At 43.9% G+C, this 11,026-nt stretch overlaps 1 protein-coding gene across 2 annotated transcripts in view; it reads left to right on the top strand.

Annotated features, from left to right (window-relative positions):
• The first annotated feature begins 2,218 nt into the window (after positions 1-2,218).
• Positions 2,219-11,026, top strand: part of NEK7 (NIMA related kinase 7) — a 68,891-nt gene continuing 60,083 nt past the window's right edge. The window contains exon 1 of one of the 2 annotated variants that reach the window (XM_086753074.1): positions 2,219-2,382. The gene's annotated coding sequence lies outside the window, so the exon portion shown is untranslated. Of the gene's footprint in view, positions 2,383-2,934; positions 3,106-11,026 lie in introns of those variants that run through there. The other variant, XM_086753075.1, reaches the window with a different exon arrangement.

The following is an 11,026-nucleotide window of genomic DNA, read 5'->3' as shown; positions in this document are numbered from 1 at the left end:
TTGCCAGAGAGAAGCCTGCTCCTCAACAATCCCTGAGGCTACTGGATCTTCTGGAGCCTCTTCTGCCTTTCTGATTCTGTCTGATATAAAGCTTCATTACAAGGAATGCTGGATGAATTTATTTAACTGAAAATGGGCATTGAAAAGCAAAGAAAAACATCCTTCTGTGAACAAACATTTGTACAGCACAGGTCTGGAGACAATCTTCTGCGGTACGTGGAAGATTTGCCACTTTGCAAATTTAAAATTAATGGTCGCACTGCAGTTACATTTATATTAAAGGCTTTTTGCCTGGTCACCATGATGGACTAATTAACTGAAGCAGCCTCTTCATTTTTAGGCTTTCTGATTATCAAGCACCAAAAAGGAAATGGAAACAGCCGTCCTCTAAGAAGGGCAAGGTTGAAATACGGGAAAGAGAAGATGCTGGAGCAATTGGTAACGTCAGGCTAATATAGCCGTTGGATTCAGGCAACTAAACAGAGAAGTCAAAATATTATGGAGATGTACAGTGAAATAACAGCATGGAGAAAATAAAGGAAAAAGCATTTAAGTAAATGCAGTGAGTGTAAAAATAGGATGAAAGACAAAAAAGCCCGATACAGTCAGATTAAGCAAAGGAAGACCGTGAGAAACCTACTGGAAAAAAAGGCAAGTAAGCTCTGGGTTATTCTCTTTCAATGCATGAACACTGAGAAAGCTTCAGATGCTACTTAGGTCTCCGCTCGTGACTGTGAACTGCTCGCTTTCCATCTGAGAGAATCTAAAAAAGAGCAATAGCTGGATAGTATAGGAGTAATTGCTTTTATTAGGATACCTAATATTTTGTGGTCAACTACACACCAAATATCAATCCCTCCTTTTTCCATCAGAGGTTTTGCAAATACACGGCTGTCTTGCACAACTAAACTTCTGGCTGAGACTAACAGGACTTCTGGAAAACATTCAGAGGAATTGCTGACTGTAATTCTTTTGAGTAACATTATGTGGCAGATCTCTCAAGTTTTCACTCTTTGGTATATGGGGAAACCCAAAGTATTGCACTTTTCACAAGAAACTGCTTTTGCAAGATAGGTTAGCCATGAAAAAAAAAAATCTCTTCATCATGGTTCCAATATATTCTTTTGGACTGTACTTTTTAAAGAAATACAAAATGACCTTCAAAGGGGAAGATCATAGGTTATGTCTGATTCCACCTTGTCACTGTATTTGGCTAGTGACATCAAGTAACTCAGTGCTAATAAAGAAGAAATGTGCAGAACAATTAATAAATGTGTTAGCATCAGAGGAATGAGAGCCAAACAAAAAAAAAAAAAAAGCCTTTCAAACTTCATTAGACTTTGTATCACTAAATACGCCACAGATTTCTCAAAGCTGAAAGGTTTGCCTCAAAAGCAGACAGTACAATTTTGTACAAAGGGAGGCAAATAGGCTTTTCCCAGACACAGTGGCCCATTTCCCATTTATTCCGCAAGAGAATAAATTCTGTTCAGTGAAGTGAATAGCTTTTCCTCATTGTGAAGCAGGCTAAACTTTCCAGAACCTGAAAAACAGCAGTATTCTAGAATTCAGGTTTTTTTTTTTTATCTATTTAGGACCAGCGCTGTTGCAAAAGTAGAAGCTGGTGGGACAGGACTCACTGAGAGCCTGGTCTTTGTTGTTCCTGTCGCTTTTATTTCTCCCAAGTATAGCAAAAAGGAGTTTGAGCCACGGTTAATACCGAGCGTCTCGCGGATCGGGGTGTCACAGTTTCTGCACAACACGAGCAGCGCGGTGTCTGTCACGCTGGGTTTTCCACAGCAGGCCTGGGCCAAAGCTCAGGGAACCGCGGGACGACCCGTCCCTGCTTTCCAGAGGCCCGAGCCGCTGTTTTCCCAGCTCCCGGCCGCTTCTGCCTTCGCCGGGACAGCGCGGTGCTTTTCCCCAGCCGCCGTTATGGCCGCGGTGCCGGGCAGAGGAGCGGTCCCTGCCTCCAGACACGGAGGGGCCCAGCCATTTCCTACCGAGCTGCCGGCGCCCCGGGCCGGCGCCGTTCCCGCCGCAGCCGTTCCCGCCGTCCCGCTGCCTCGTGCCGGCCCAGAGGGCGGGAAGCGCTGCTGCAGGCACCGGCCGGGAATGGGGGCGGGAGGGTGCGAGGCGGGGCCCGGCGGCCGCTCCGCCTCCCTCCTCGGGGATGCCGGGATGTTTACGGGCCGGGCAGGAGCGGCGGGGGGCGGAGAGGAGGTCGGGGCCGCTGTGGGTGCCCGAGCTGTCCGCCCGGAGCCCCGTTAGCCCCCTTCGCCGCCAGCTGCGGCCCGGCTCCGAGGCGCCGGAGAAGCAAGGGAGGGGAGGAGGCCGGTTCCGGGGCCGCCGCGGCGAGAGGAGGCGGAGCCAGGCTTCCCGGTGAGCGGGGGCGGGGGTGGCGGCGGGGCCGGGGCGGGGGAGTCCCGGCGGGGGCTCCCGGTGGGTCCCGCCGGCTGCTCCCGCTTTCCTGGAGGTCCCCCCTTCGCCGCCGGCGGCCCGCCGCGGGTCCCGCCTCCCGCGTCCTCCCGTTGGTCGCCGGGGCTCTGTCTCGCGGCGCCATTGGGCACGGCGGCTGTCGCTCCGCCCGCCGCAAGAGGAAGGGGGGCGGTGCGGGGGCTGAGAAGGAGAAAGTTTCTGCGCGGCGGGGGCGGGATGGCGGCGGCCGGCTCTGGCGGGGCCGCGGCGGTGGGGAAGCGGCTCCCCGAGGGCCTGGGGGGCGGCTCGGGCTGCCTGCGGCCTGGCTTGCCGCGGACCCCCCCTCCCCGTGCCTCAGTACCGCAGGGAGAGCTGGCCGGCCTTCCCCCGCCCCAGCCTCCCGCCTTACCTGGGATGGCGGCAGCCCTGGTAGCTCTGAGGGGCCGAGGCCTGGTGGGAAACGCGGGGGTTGAGGCATTCTCCACCTTTTGGGGCTTCCCGCCCTCGCTTCTCTACTTACCTAACATAGCCCCCCGTCTCGGTTGTACCAGGGCTGGCCCTGAGTCCCATTTTGTGTCCATGCCAGCTACACCCGCTCGGCTTTAGGATTCAGAAGTTTTATCGTTCTTCGGGCAGAACGTGCGTTGTCTTGCTCTGCGCTTCCCGAGGAGCGTCACCTCTTGAATGGTAAAACTGCTTAGGCTGTTAAACTGACTTCTGATAGAAGTTGATGAAGTGTGTGTGCGTTAAATCACAAAAATACTTGATTCTTGATATTAGAAAAAACAGTTTCTTAATTTTTTTTTCACTTCTTGCACCTGCTAAGTGGCAAACTTTTGTCACCTTTGAGGTGACAGCACCGTTTACTTGGATTGCAATGGCAGCGTTGCTTTTCAGGAAGGGTCACACATGCACAGTAAGTTTGCTGAATGTTCTGGTTGTGTTTCCTGTACAAAGCTGTATTACAAGCTTGAGATGCAGAAATTGCAGTGAGTGATCTGTTAATCTGTAAGGTAAGCTCTCTGGGTGATTAGATGACAATTGGGTATTTGCAGCTCTGTAAATCAGGAAGAATTAAGTTTAAAAATATTTTACTTTCAGGGCTGTCTAGGAGACAACTCAGTGTTGCAGTCCTGTAGAAGTGTTTGTATTTGAAATTTTGGACTTAGGCTGTCTTGAGAGAGAGAGAAAATGCAGTAGAAAACAGTCATGAATTCACGGGCTGTGAAAAACTTAGAGGAAGGAAAACTCTTCTGTGTTGTGGAAAGAGGGACACTTAGAAGCAGCGTCCCACGGCTTTAAAGTAAGAACTTAAAGCCCTCCAGGTGTGTGTGTGTGTTTTTTCCTTTTTTGAATGCTGGAAGGAAGGATATATTAAGAACACTTGCTCTTTCATTTCAGAACAGGAAGATGTTATATTTATGAATATCTGATGTTTGGGCAGATGGCTTCTCAAAACACGCTCTGAGATTTTCACTGTAAAGGTGGAGATACTGCCTTTATCACAGATATCTTGTTGTCAACATTCCGATGAGTAGTTGGAGTAGAAAAAACATTTGAGAGCAAATCAAGGAATTCTAGCCAACTAAAAATCTTTTTGTGATTGACTTATCGCAATGTCTTCTAGGTTCTGCAAGAAGTAGACAGGTAGAACCTCATCCCCACTGTAGAAACTTGTTTCCAAAGAAGAAAAAAACCTAACATTTTTAGAGTTCATCTGAAGGCCTGTGAGTCTATGAGAAACTCAAATGAAAAGTAAAGTACAAGAAGTCAATTGCTTGTTTTGCTGTGGCCTGTGGTATCTTCTGCGTTGTAAGACAGAGCCGTATAGCCCACCTGGACCTTGAGTTGAGCTCAGTTGCACAAAATATAGCCAGTCCGATACATTTGTCCACAGAGACAATTTGGTGGGGCAATTTGCTCATGCATGCGAAAGCTCTTCATGTTTAATAAACTTGATACAATATCCTGCATTTCCAGTAGCCCAACGTTCAGTTGCATAGCCATCCATCCCTTGTTGCCTTCTCAAGTTTGACGCTGTTCTGAACATCTGCGCTGAACGGACGAGTTCACGTTACCTTGGAAAGTCTCCTGGGAAAAGTCAAACTCCAGTGACTTCTTCTCTAGCTCCAAGGGAATTATTTTGATGGTCTGGGGCTCAGCCAGAAATCCCTCCTGATTCCTGAGGAGGAGTGCTTAGGAATGGTGTGGAGAAGGGGAATTATCCTGTGCAGGTTAATACTCTGGATAGTCATAGGAGTTAACTGACTAATTTCCAGGAAATGTGTTGGGTTTAGCTACATTCCATGCGCTTTGCAGCGGAGATGAAAATAACTGACCAAAACACCGAAGTGGTGATAAGGGCGGCCTTTAGAGCACAGAGTTCCTGCATTTGTCACTGTTTGACTCTCCCTGGGCACATGGGAAGGAACTCGGCCCTGGAGTGAGGTACCACATCACTACCTGTTTCCTTTCTAGTAAGTATTAAAGGAATTCTTCCTGTCAGGTTAGTTTAAAAAGCTGAAAAGAGGCAATGTTATTAAAATGAGTTGCTTCTCTGGTGAAGATAATCCTGTGCATTTGTCATGGCATAACATATCTGTGATTCAGTCATGATTTCTGTGGCTGGAAAATACACCGTGTATTTCAAGTGCCATTATTCCCTCTTGGGCAGACAGAACACGTGCTTATGTAAGGGAATTTATTATAAAATTTTAAAGAAGGCATTAGAAAGAGGAATTTGTAAGAAATACTCCGAACAGTCGTGTTGAACTCTGGTTGCACGTGGTTAATCTTGTGGTATTAGTGACTTCTCGCTGTTGATTATAGGTGACAAAGTAAATGGACTATTTGCATCATCTGGCATTTGGGAGTGTGCATTCAAGCTTCTTTGCTTTAATCTGCTTGGAATGATTTATAACAAAGTTATTGCTGTCTTATTTAATAACTAGAGCTGTGTTGGACCAGATTAATTACTTTACAGTGTTATAAAAGTGCATGTAAAGCTTGTAGATTAGATCCTTGCTGAGATCTTTGGGAGAGGTTTGAGTTAGGTGCTGCAAAGTGTTTATGAACCAGTCTTTTTCAGTCCATTTTAATCTTCTGTTGTCAGTGCATGAAGCTCACAAAATTACTGATTTCTTGAAAGCTGAAAGGCAAAAAATACCCCAGGTGAACTTAAAGTTAATTCTAAAATAAGTAAAAACTTGTGGTGGGAAAAAGCATGGCATTCTGTCCTGTAGAGGCCCTTCTGCACTGCACCCTTTTCCTTCTCATCTGAGAGCAGATCCAAAAAAGGAGTTGTCTTTGCAGCAGTGAATTTCCAGTACTTGCCCGGACTGAAATTCAGAACTGTGTGTTAGGTACGTGGGCTGCTTGAGAAGTCTGTGGAGATCAGCAGGACTTGGGAAGAGGAGCGGCCTGCATACGGAACACTGAATGTACAGCTAGTCATTGAGGGTACTCCAAACCCAGGAATGGCTCTTGAGTGTCTTAGCCAGTGGTGATTTCATGTAAAACGTCGGAACAGCTGTGAACTTGAGTGCTGGCCCGCGTCTGGAGCGTGCTGGCTGCTAGCTGCTTTGCTTCTGGACCCGGGGATCCTGGATTGCTCGCTACTGTCATGCGTGCTTTCAGAGTTCAAAGCTAATGCTAGCCAGCATCACAGAAAGCCTATGAAATACGGCTGGTGTTTCTTTTCTGTTTCTGTATAGTGCTTCATTCATTTCACCACTTTTAGTGTAGCACAGATTTTAAATTATATCCTACAGATATTTTTTTCAGCTTGCAAGTGTGCATCTGACACCTGCAGTATGTCACAAGGTGATGTCTTGCGCTGGTTTCTAAGATAGTTAGACATTCCTTTAAGGATTGTATGGGACTTATTGTTAAATGTGTTCTACTTCACCTGTAGCAATGTAGATGTTATCAGGGTTTCCAAGTCATGTCTTAGCTTCCTTTCTCTGACAGTCTTTGCAATTTTTTTTTTTGTAGTTTGACTTGTTAAGATGACTTATTCTCCTCTCATTTTCATTTTTCCTATTTCCCATACAGTATTTTGTTGACAAAACTCTTGGCTTGGCATTGAATACATTGCCTTCTCTCTCTGCTGACTCTTGCCTTCCTGTTGTAGCTGTTTTGAGTTTAAGTTCTTGTTAGTATCCCCACCTAAGGATGTAGTAAACTGAAATGTGGTGAGCTAATGTACTAGCGCGTTGTTGCCAGAAGGGAGATGTTCTGTTTCTTCTACAATTCCCTTTCTATATCCCATCTTTGAACTTCCCCTGCTTTTCCTCTGGCACTCAGCGGACTCCCATAGATGTTGATTCGGTTCACTGCTTGCAGAATGTAAACCCAGCTGCATTAGGGAACTACATCAGCTCAGCAAAAGGTCTGAAGACTTCAAGATGGCTATGTGGGATCATGTGGCAGAGAAAAGGAGAGGAAGCAAGACGTTTGGTGTCACTAAGCTGTTAGATCAGCTTGTGTAATTTCATGTTAGAGGTGGAATTTGACAGTAGATTTAACTGATCTAAGTCAGGGCTGCTCTTCCCCCAGCTATGTCTTCCTCTGTCTTTTGCCATCACAGTTCTGTCCTTGTCTCTGCGATGGAACAATTTGGGGAACTGAACTGGAAAGATGCGACTCTTTGTCAAGGTTAGTTTTCACCTGGTTTCAATTGCCTTATCCAGGAGGCTGGGTAGCCACAGGAACCCCCCTGGAAGGGAAAGGGTCTGGAAGGCATGGCTGGAGGCAGGAGAAACTGCAGCATCACGTAAGCGGTTCATGCTGTCTTGGAACCACAGCCTTACAGAGGCAGTAGCACAATGGAGTGTGATGTGCTTGATGATATCGTGGTCAGGTACGATAGTTCATTCCCTGCAGATCTTGTCACTCTGATGTGCTTCTGATCCACCTATGGCCTTTGTAGCTGGCCACTCAGTATAAAGAAATGGGCTATCAAATTTCTTTTTAGATGAATAGAAGGTAAATGAAAATGTAGAAACCTGCTGCCTGAGCAGTTTCAGTTCCTGTTTCTTCTTCTGTTCGTATGAAATAACAAACAAAGGGTTCAAAAAAGGGCAAGTCAGAGCATGTACAGCCCTTTGGGAGCACCTTGCAAGGTAAGCAATCTACTTGAGGGACATAATTGAACTGCAGAGGGAGAAGTCAACAAAGTGTAACTTATGAATTGTGCAAATGAAGAGGAAGGGAAGTGGACTTGTGAAGCAGGAGAGCCTGGACTTTTATCTTCTAGTCGGACAGCATCAACAGAGGGCAAAGGCTTAGTAGCTGGGTAATGACAGTGACTGGTGCTGGTGTTTTCAGGGAATGAAAATACACCTGATAAACTGGGGTGGACGGATGAGAAAATTGCGTATGAACTCTTAGTGTATTCTGTTACTTTTTTGTAAGTAGATTTTACTTTGTGTATGGTTACACCTGCTCTTGCTAAAACCAACTCTCAGCCCAGTTTAACTGTCCGTGTGTTTTTTGGCTTCTTTGACTGGAACGTCCATGAGTAGAGAATTTGGACGTAAGTTTGTTGAAAAATTCCATGTTAGTTATTTCTGTAAAGATAAGTGATAGCTACTTTTTAGATTAACAAGTGCTGAGAATTTTTGTTGTCCACATTCAAGGCTGTCCCTGCAGAGGGAAGGAATGATCCTGCCGGGAATATTGAGCTGGTGGTATGTTAAAAAAAATAAAGGGTTCTAGGAGTTGTTTCTAAAATTAAGACTAATCCTACTTCTGTATATACATCTATGTTCAATCACTGTCAGTGCTTTAGAAGATGCAAATACAACTTTTCTGTGATATGGGTGCTTCTGCAAGGAATTTCACAAATGGATACGTATTTTTCACATGTTGGAAGACTTTTTTTTTTTTTTGACAATGTAAAGCAATTATTTCATTTTTACTACTGTCAGCTGATAGTAAATATTCTGTGTGTATGTACATGCAGGTGTATCTATGCATAATCTATAGATAAATATGCATAGACATGTACATATCGGTGTGCATATTTATATTTTGTTATGCATAGACACATATGTGTGTGCGTGTGTATTAATATGTTATAATACATACATACATACATACATATACTCACACAGACATTATATACTAATTGGGATAAGTGACAGATTTTACTGTGCTGATTATTAACTTGGTCTTCCAGTCTTGAGTTTGCTTTATCCCTTGCCAATTAAGGTCTTGATTGCCTTGGCAGAGGTCTAATGAGTGTCAACTTAAATGCATTTTGCTTTATTAATGTATATATCTAATGTAGCTATTCAGAGTGAGAAAAATACACTACTGGGGTAATTATTTGGCATATATAAAATACTTATTAAATAAATGAGTAGTTTAAATAATGAGCAACACTGCAGTACACTGTAAATGAAATAACTCACTGTAATGTTTTATTGACTACGTTACATTATGGAATAAAAAGCTTAGTATTTATGAGAAATGGACGCCGTGGGCTGGGCTGGAGCATGACCAATCACAGATCACAAAGTTGGCTGTTATTTTTACATACTGAAAGCGTTTCAGTGTTATTCCGTAATTTCTAATACTGTCTTTTATGGAGTGTGTAACTTTATGAATGGATGGCATAGTAATGTGTGTGCGTTGAACTAGAATTCACTTTAATGCTCTATGTTAGTCAGGAATAATTTACAGAAAAGATGCTGTGTATGTCCTGTGCTGTCATTCCTATTTGGAAATCTGGGTTGTTTAGTGTTTTTTTGGTTTTTTTTTGTTTTTTTTTTTGTGAGAATCTCTTGCCACTCGTGCTAAATGTGCTTATATTAAGTATGAGTTTGGAATGCCAGTGATGTAAAGGTGGATGAACAACTTCTTGAAATGTGTTTTAGCACTTATGAAGCTCACCTGGGATGCAGTATCTTTTCAGTGCATGGGTGAGAGACCGCAACAAGACCAATTTGAATTGAGAGAGCAGAGGTTTAGGTAAACTGCTCAGGGTGTTGTTTTTCTTGTGCTTTTTTTGGAGACCCTCGGATACAGGAAGTGTCTAAAGGCTTTGGACACGTCGGAGTTCTGAGAGCTGCTATTAGAGTATGGGGACTGTTACTTTCTAAGTATTTCCCCGTCATTAGGAATGCACTAAAAATAGCTAGGAAACTGAAGTGACTTTCACTTTTGCAAGTAAAATGTGTCTGTTATGACATCAAAACATAGATGTTTCTCCTCTTCAATAGTTTATGCAGAGCATCAGGAAAAATTACATTTTAATGTTCAAGAATTATAATATATTTAGATTTCAGGTTATTTTGCCTTACTGGACATGACTTCTGACTTCTTATTTATTTGGAAAACACATAGCTGTGCTGTCATTTAACGTAATCTGAATGATAAAGTCGGGATGCTTGGTTTACAGCTGCTGACATTCTCTGGCTTCATCCAGGATCTTCCCTGAGCGAGTCCTGAGCCACTGCTTTTAACAATCACTCTAAAAATTCGTAAACTGCAACCTGCACCCTGGCTGCCAGCGTTGAGTGGGTGCTGAAGAGCATGACCTGACCAAATGCGGGCCAGGTTTGACCAGGCAGCCAGTTTCCTCCAGACAACTAGCCTTTTTTTCCTTAGAAGAGGTCAAGAATGACTGTTAAGGCAGTGTGTTTTGTAAAGCAGTGGGATACCCGCTTCTTAACCTGCCAAAGGTTTGTCTCCCCAGAGGTATGTGACTTTCATCTGGGAGCTGAGAGTTGCTGTTAGGTTGGAGAGCAGAGCTGGAACAGGACTGGCACGCTTGGGCTCCCTGGTATAAAATGCTGGGGGGTTGACACCTGCGTGGTGGGATGGCTAGTTGTGTGTTAATTTTTGTTTTGGATGTTCAGTGAGGCATTTGGAAATGTAAATCCTTGTTTCCGGAGCACAGTTGGTTTTTTTTTGGTTTCAACCAAGGTGACTACTTGAATGTTCAGCCTACATTTAAATTGTAGCTGGGTAGCTGAGAGTCAACGTGTGATATAAGCATGTGGGAATATTCCTGTAGGCTGTATTCTTATATAGAAACTAGTATTAATAAATGGGGTTTTTTTTCTCAGCTCAGGATGATCTTTATCTTTGAATTTAGTTAGTAAAGATAGTTGAAAAATTTAGAGGTCTAAAATTTGTCATTTAAAAAGTGTTAGACGCTGAAGAATCTAACTTGTAGACACCAAAAAAGTAAGGAGTACGTACAGTGTTAAATGGATCGTTGTTTCTGAAGAGCCTTGGCTCTGACCTAACTAAAATAATATAATGGTTATAGTAAAAACTAAAAATACCTGCCTTAATTGACAGTGTAATCCAGAAGTAAACACAGTACATTCCATCCTCTGCGAACAGCAATTAAAGTGACCCTGTGCCTGATCAGCACATCGTGAACAAAGTAAACTTTGTGTTGGTCCGTGGTAGCAATTATCTGGAGTGGTTGCACCTATCTTCTGCGGGGAAAAAAAAGTTGGAGGCTTTCAGATTCTCAGCAGAACTGTAACAATGAGTATTCTTTTTAAGGATATACTTTTTTTTTTTTTTTTTTTTTTAAAGTATAGCTGTTTCTTCTTTGCCATTGTTTATTGAATGTCCCCACTTAAGA

This window comes from Chlamydotis macqueenii, chromosome 8, assembly GCF_036417535.1.
Source record: "Chlamydotis macqueenii isolate bChlMac1 chromosome 8, bChlMac1.mat, whole genome shotgun sequence".
NCBI lineage: Eukaryota > Metazoa > Chordata > Aves > Otidiformes > Otididae > Chlamydotis > Chlamydotis macqueenii.
This window is presented reverse-complemented; position numbering and strand designations above follow the sequence as displayed.